Source organism: Adelges cooleyi, unplaced genomic scaffold (assembly GCF_023614345.1).
Source record: "Adelges cooleyi isolate 19-005CV unplaced genomic scaffold, UGA_ACOO_1.1 ACOO_flye_CR_arks_rails_tigmint_CR_PRNA_21, whole genome shotgun sequence".
Taxonomy (NCBI): domain Eukaryota; kingdom Metazoa; phylum Arthropoda; class Insecta; order Hemiptera; family Adelgidae; genus Adelges; species Adelges cooleyi.
Genome location: NW_026095871.1, coordinates 12950818 through 12958098, shown reverse-complemented (window position 1 = coordinate 12958098; position 7281 = coordinate 12950818). Strand labels below are relative to the sequence as shown.

At 32.0% G+C, this 7281-nt stretch overlaps 1 pseudogene; it reads left to right on the top strand.

Annotated features, from left to right (window-relative positions):
• Window positions 1-813: 813 nt before the first annotated feature.
• Window positions 814-6244, top strand: LOC126834988 (uncharacterized; annotated as a pseudogene).
• The last annotated feature ends 1037 nt before the right edge of the window (window positions 6245-7281 follow it).

Below are 7281 nucleotides of genomic sequence, written 5' to 3'. Positions count from 1 at the left end.
ATGTAATGTGTTAAAAATCATACCTTGATGCTTTTACAAATTATCCTGAAAATAATTAAAAATAATTGCTTGTTGAAACATTCGTTTCGAAAATGTTGACAGTTTTTCAGATCTTATAAATACCAGTACACTTGCGTATACGACATTGATATTGAAGTATTCATTGACGCCTTACATTGTATTAAGTAATTAACGCTTACAGCGATTGATAATTTCTGTTATATTACTGAGCAGCTCAATTAATCTATTCAAGTCGGAATACTTTCCAATGTTAGATGTTTTCAAAAACGTCTTGATCAGATAGCACGTCTAGTTCCTTGACACGCAAAATTTTTTTTATGTCACATCATTCAGCGTAACGCTCACGTTGCCGACGGGGTGTAAACTGTATTGTTTCTAATGCGTTTTCTACAATATGATAACTGGCTACAGAGTGAGTTCAGCAGAACTTTGATTTTTCAATTTTACCGTCGTCGTTGTAATATTCGATATCAAACAGAACACTGTGAAGCTAAGGCATTTTATTTACAAACGACTGATATCTGAAGATACTTTCTACGTGGTAACCACTAATGACGCTTAAAGAAAAAAAAACACTTTTCTATTACATGATTGCATGATATTTTTGACATCACTAGACTCTTGACTTTTTTTAACTGCAAGATCACTTATATTTTTACGATCGGTTTACTCATTACTAGATTATTTAAAAAATCAAGCATTAAAATATTACAAAAATGACAGATTAAATAACCCACGAATTTGAATAAAATTAATATATATTTTACAAGGTACACATTTTTTCCGCTCATTATGCTCGATTGTAGATTGTCGTGTAGTGAAACGAGAGAAAATCCAGACGATACTGATACTGATTTTTGGGTGAATATTTTTTTAAAAACATATATCGCACACCTAGATCGAAACTGTAATAACTCAAAAAACACCTTTTTTTTAGAAATTCCCAATAATGTTTTTTCAAGTTTAACTACTTAAACGTGTTAATTAAACTTTAACTGATTTTTTTTAATAAAACAGTTTGTACAACCAATGTACGTGCACTCCGCTTGATGTCCGGGCAGAAATTAATGGTTTTAAAAATTAAATGGTTTAAGTAGTTTGGATTATGGGATTAGTGATTTTTACAAAAGGTACCTACAGCGACATATTTCGGAGAGTAATCAAGATAAATTTAAATTCGTTTTGTTGGTTCATGCAAAAACTTCGTTTGTAAAATCCGAATATACAAATAACTAAAAATACGCACTTTTTGAGTTGTTACAGTTTTGGTCTAGGTGTGCGAATTATAGTTTTAAAATTTTATACAAAAAGCATAATATTCTGTAAACGATTTTATTTGCAATATATATACTATATACTATATGCAATATTATTATATTATACTATTGATATATTTCGGTAAGTATACTTAGGATATATGGCAAGTATAAATATGAATAAAATGTATGGTTTTCCAACAGGGTTTACAAATTTTGAGAGGACAATTGTGTTGTTAAATTAAATTTGATATTTGCACACTGTTCGTATTCCACAAATTCTTTTGAGCTTATACTATAAAAAGTAAACATCGCGATTGTTACCATGTAAAAAAAACAAATTACGGGGAAATAATATGTTATTCTGTTTTGTTTTTATATCGACACGTATTTTGTTCGTTAACGTTTAATTATAGCTATGCAGCGTTTAATAAAAGTAGTGATAGTCGGTGACTTCAAAATATTTAATGTAGAACTTGTTTTTAATTTACTACAGCGGAAAGTGTTCGCCGACTGTATGTTAAATGTGTATATTGTAACCTTAGAGGTGGAAGAAGTAATGGAAATGACAGTGCATGTTGAAAAGTGTGCTTTTTGTAACATGAATGGTAAATAGTGTTATTACAGTTTAAAGGGTCCAGATAAAGTTCCGGACAAAAATCGCACTTTACTCGATAGCAAAAAAAAAAATGTTATCCGAAATAAATTTTTTTTCAGAATTGGACAATCATTTAACACAATAATAAAAATTGTTCTAAGTTGTGTAATATTATTGTCAGATTCTGGAAGTATATTAATTTTTTTAGTTAGCGAGTAAGGTGTGATATTGGCCGGATATTTATCCGGACCCTTGATTTATACACAATATTGTAAAATTATTCTAAATTTTTCATTCGTCGACGGCGTTGTATAGGCAATATAAATACTCCTAGGTTAATCACAATTTTCCTTGAATTCAGTTCAACTATTAATGCGGTATCAATATTTTTAGTTTTAAGAAAATAAAATGCTAACGTCAAAATCGTTATTTACCCAACTGCTATGTATTTTATATGTTGTACAACACACGGTGATATACTTGCTGAAATCTCAGAAATTGTTCTTGAGGAAAATTTCAAAATGTTTTATTCAACACTGCCGCAAAATCAAATTAATTTTTGAATTACTATTTTATGTGTGATATTACAGTAATTGAAAACTTTGTAAAAACAAGAGTTAGCATTCTGTATATCTTTGAGTCTCAACATATTTATTGTGCAAATTTAATGTCAAAGTTATTATAAATATCAAGACTTATACAATGCGTTCATGACGAATTTTTTTTAATTTCATGATTATTTATTTGGTTTATATACTAATCTAATCTAATAAAAATAAAGAAAGACATTTTAAATGAATCCTCGTCAGTTGTCACTGTACTGGTAAACGTAGAGTTATTATAGTTTTAACTAAAAATACATTTTTTACGAACATTTTTCTATATGTAACCCCTTAAAAAGTGGTAAATGTTGCGTTCTCTTAAACACAATTAATTTAAAAAACATTTTTTGTGTAAGCCAAAGTTCCTCTAAGTTAAAGTTCTCTTTAATATACAGAGTTGATCGTGACCAGGGATATCAGGGAAGCGTTTTTGGACGCCGACTATCTGATCATGATGTCCGATCTGAACGTGCAACACATCGGCATAGAGGACATGGTCAATTTCAAGTATTTCATAGACAAGGTCAATATTATTGACATGACACAGTCATCGAAATGCTAAGTGTTGCGAATTGTTACTGTGCTGGCAGGCGCGATTGTTTGACCGACTGGCTAACCCAAACGCCCGAGTACTAATGATGGGCCCGCAGTGCTACACTTGGCTACAGATATTCGCGGAAATCGCTTCAAACTTGTCCAAGGAAAATTTCACCGGTCTATCCAGGCATTATGTGAACAAAGCAGTGACCCTTATCACACAAAAACTCAGCGTAAAGTATAATTTTCACAATATATTATACTATGGTTAAACCGCTGAGAATCGTGAACGAGTTGTACGCTTAACTTATACTTTACTATACTCCTTTGCACAACAGTGTGACGCTCAAGACGTGACGGGTGTGTACGTTTGGGGTCCGGATTACTTAGACTTTGTGCACGCCAAAAAACGGTCAAAACTCGGTCCCGGCAAGGACAGCTTACAGTGCAAGTTGAAAACCCAAAGCGTGGTCGAACTGCTACCGTTGAACTGGATCGACAATTACCTTATACCGGTACCGATTACCACGCAGTGTTGTCAATTTTGGCGTCTGACGACTTAATCGTCTTGGTCGGTTCGCAGATATTTATCAGTCTCCTCCATTTTTTTTTCTTCATTTTTTTGCATGAATATCTTAGCGGTTTTTGCTACTCGATGTGGGTGGACTTGCTATGTTATACGATACCTATCAAACGTTTGTTTCCATAACGGAACAGTTCTGCGTAATAACCACAGACAGTAATTATTGTTTATTTTACATTTAATATATATATATATATATTATATATTATATATTATATTAATAATTAATATCGAGGAAATGTTCATCCAATTCTTGCTTTTCCGCGATATTGTTTTTCTTTCGCTGAAAAGTTAGACAAAGCGGAGATGTCTGGTTATTGCACAGATTCAAATCAATTAGTTCATGAATTTTCATATGATTTTTCCGTGTATACTATTTGCTTAGATGTGCGGTCATAACAAGTTATGTTAAATGTTCAGCGAAAATTGGATTTTGACTGTATCTATCGAATCTGATCAAAAACAGTTGTTAAGAGGGCGTCACACCGGTGATTTTCAGTGGTAAAAACATGTTTACGCCGATTGAAAATAACTCACCTAATTTTGATTTTAGAGTAAAGCACCCATTATAAAATTAAAAGAGAACAATATTCCGGAGGCCAAGACGGTGCGTTTTAAAAAAAAAAAAAATCATTTTTTGAAAAGTTACAGTCATTTAAATATGTTAAAATAGTCGTTATTTCTAAACTATGTATTAAGCGTTATACTTGGAATAATAAAAAAAACGCACCGTCTTGCCCTCCGGAATATTGTCCTCTTTTAATTTTATAATGAGTGCTTTTACTCTAAAACCAAAGTTAAGCGAGTTATTTTCAGTCTGCTTACATAAAGAGATGAAAAAACATTTTTAAATGGCTTTTAAGGATGCTGTGATAGTCTAAAAAATAAATTAACTGCCAAAATAGAGTCCTAGTTATTGAACTAATAATTACACATCACAGTTTAACCTTTAAATTAAGATTTTGTAAAAAATTGCCTATACTTTACTCCTTAAAAGTGGGCGGTGCGACGCCCTCTTAAAACCTCAGTTTTGTATTTTACCAATATTTATACTTAGTAGTAGTGACTTAAACAGCCCAATTTATCTTTAAATATTACGTTCTATACCACCATAGTTTTCTAATGTTACAAAACAGTAGTTGTTAAGTGCTGATTGCACAAAAATGTCTCGGGAGGTGCATATTTCTTACAAGCTGAGAAGTTTTAGCGTTAGGATAAGTTAAATTTAATTGACTTCATCTAGATTTGGGCATAAAGAATATTTTATTTAAATATTTAAAACTAAGCTTTAGGACATTAAAATCTATACATTTTCAAAGATTTATAACTTGAGTCAAAATTGTTTTAACGAAAATCGCACAAGTCAAAATCTATATAAAATCTCGATCATTATTTTGTTAATATGATTTTTAGACAATAAAACTACTCAGTTATTCAGATAAAAAAGCCTATTCCAAGACGAAAATAATAAGTGGTGTAGCCGCCCTCTTAAATTAAAAAGATAATATCTCAAGTCTTTTATTATTATAATATTATTTACATTTATTTTAATCCTTTCCGTATGCGATTTAAAAAAAATGTTTTACTGTCAAAGTTTTTCAAAATTGTAATTGCGAAAACAGGTAGATAGTTTAACTGTAATTCATTAACCACGACAAGTATTGAATTATGCGTATCCGCATTTACCCGTCCTGTTCGCAATGGGTGAACAGGCTCAAGTTTTACTGGACGACTAATACGCACATAAAAACACTTGTTGAGCAAAGATATTTTTTTAATGTTTCATATAAAAAGCTAAGGATTTTGAAAGTTCTTGATATAATTGAACAGTTCTGTGATGATTTCACACGGAACAGGTAATCATAGACAGATAATGAATTTTTCAAAACCGGAGTTTTAGGTAGACCTAACCGGTAGCAAATACTATAAATAATACCGGAAGGCTAGGTCTTTTTAGGGCCACGTATCGTGATACAATATACCGTATGCATATTACTTATGATAATAATTTATATTTAATAAACCTATGTACAATTTCAATTTTTAGTGTAGACATCGTTTCGGAATAATGCTATTTTGATTCGTTGATTTGGGAAACACTATTGTTGGGGGGGGGGGGGAATTCTGAGTCAATACAAATTAACACTAACTTTCCGGTATTATCATCTATAGTATTTGCCGGTAGACTTTAATTATTCTCGCCGTTGATATAGGAAACACTTAATCTGAAAACCGGTCGCCATTCTATAATCTCGGCGGTGTGTAATCATTTGCACGACTGGTACAAAGGCACTGGCGATCGGATTGTATGTATGGTGACCATTGTGCAGAAACCAGGGGACATCGCCGATGGGTTGTACTCGTCGTATCCTGTAATAATCGACGAGAACGGCGTCGTGACAATTATAAAGGCTAGTCCATTGCAATTGCTAAGCTAAATTCTATTTGCGATTGCTGAGGAAATTTAACAATCACTATTCATATCTCTCTATTTACTAAGAGCTACTATCGGCGTTATTCGTTCTAGGATATCGACATGGAATCTTCGTTGTACGTCAAGTTGTACAATTTTCACGACAAACAACAGAGAGAAAAAATTCGCATTCGAAATTTTATTGAACACAACGAATTGAATAGCAACAAATAAAAATAATTATTATAATTCCCTCGTTATTTGATAATAAAATATGATCATCGTTTGTTTTGAAAAAACAATGTATTGATGAATATATTGGAGAAAACGTTTTGAGTATTTTTCGATATAAATTATATTATACAGAACAAATTAAAAAGTATCATACAATTACATAGTAAATTTAAGATGCCATTATGTCAGATAAATTATATTTAGAGGACGTTTACTCTCAATTTTCTACGCAGAACGCATTGTATGATTATTATCAACTAATCGCAATCTCATTCTCGCCTAATCTTCAATCCATCCCATCTACATTGTCAAGCAGCAACGGACACAGGTTAACCTCGAGTGCCATGCGGCACCTGAGATGTCCACTGCGCCACACCTCCCGGTTAGGGTAAAAAATAATTGATTTACTCTGACGTTGATATTTGGTGATAGCGCCACGAAACGCACAAATCGAAACGAGATGTCATCTTCTATTTCGACCCTAACCTGGCCAAACACCAAAAACGTACACACTATATTCCAAGTTACTATTACCTTATAACCCTCCATTAGTCGCCTGATTTTTGGTCACACTTATATGAAGTATGACTGACGTACAATTATTATCTGAGTCACAGTGTGACTAAGTGTGAATGGTCTAAAACAGCTATAGATACGAATATTTATCACGCTGCAGAAACTAGTTGTAAGGTTTCTATATTGATTGCATGTTAGAATCAAACAAATATGTAAATTAGGTACAGTTGATAAACATTACATAGTTGGAAATCCCAAAAGGTTTTGTTAAAAAATATTGAAAAAATTTGGGAAAATAAAATAATACCTAACAATATCATCACCCAATAAAGTGAGTGGGAACGGCAAAGAACCTGAAAAATAACTTGCTGTACAAGCTTTAAATTGTTTGGTTAAAATAATACCACATGTTTTTATTGCTGCTGGTATTTCAAGATTTTTTGATCTGTTTGATTGCAAATAAGATAGGTTTATGTTAATTAATGGTAATCATGTTAACACAGTTTTCCCATAATGAAAAT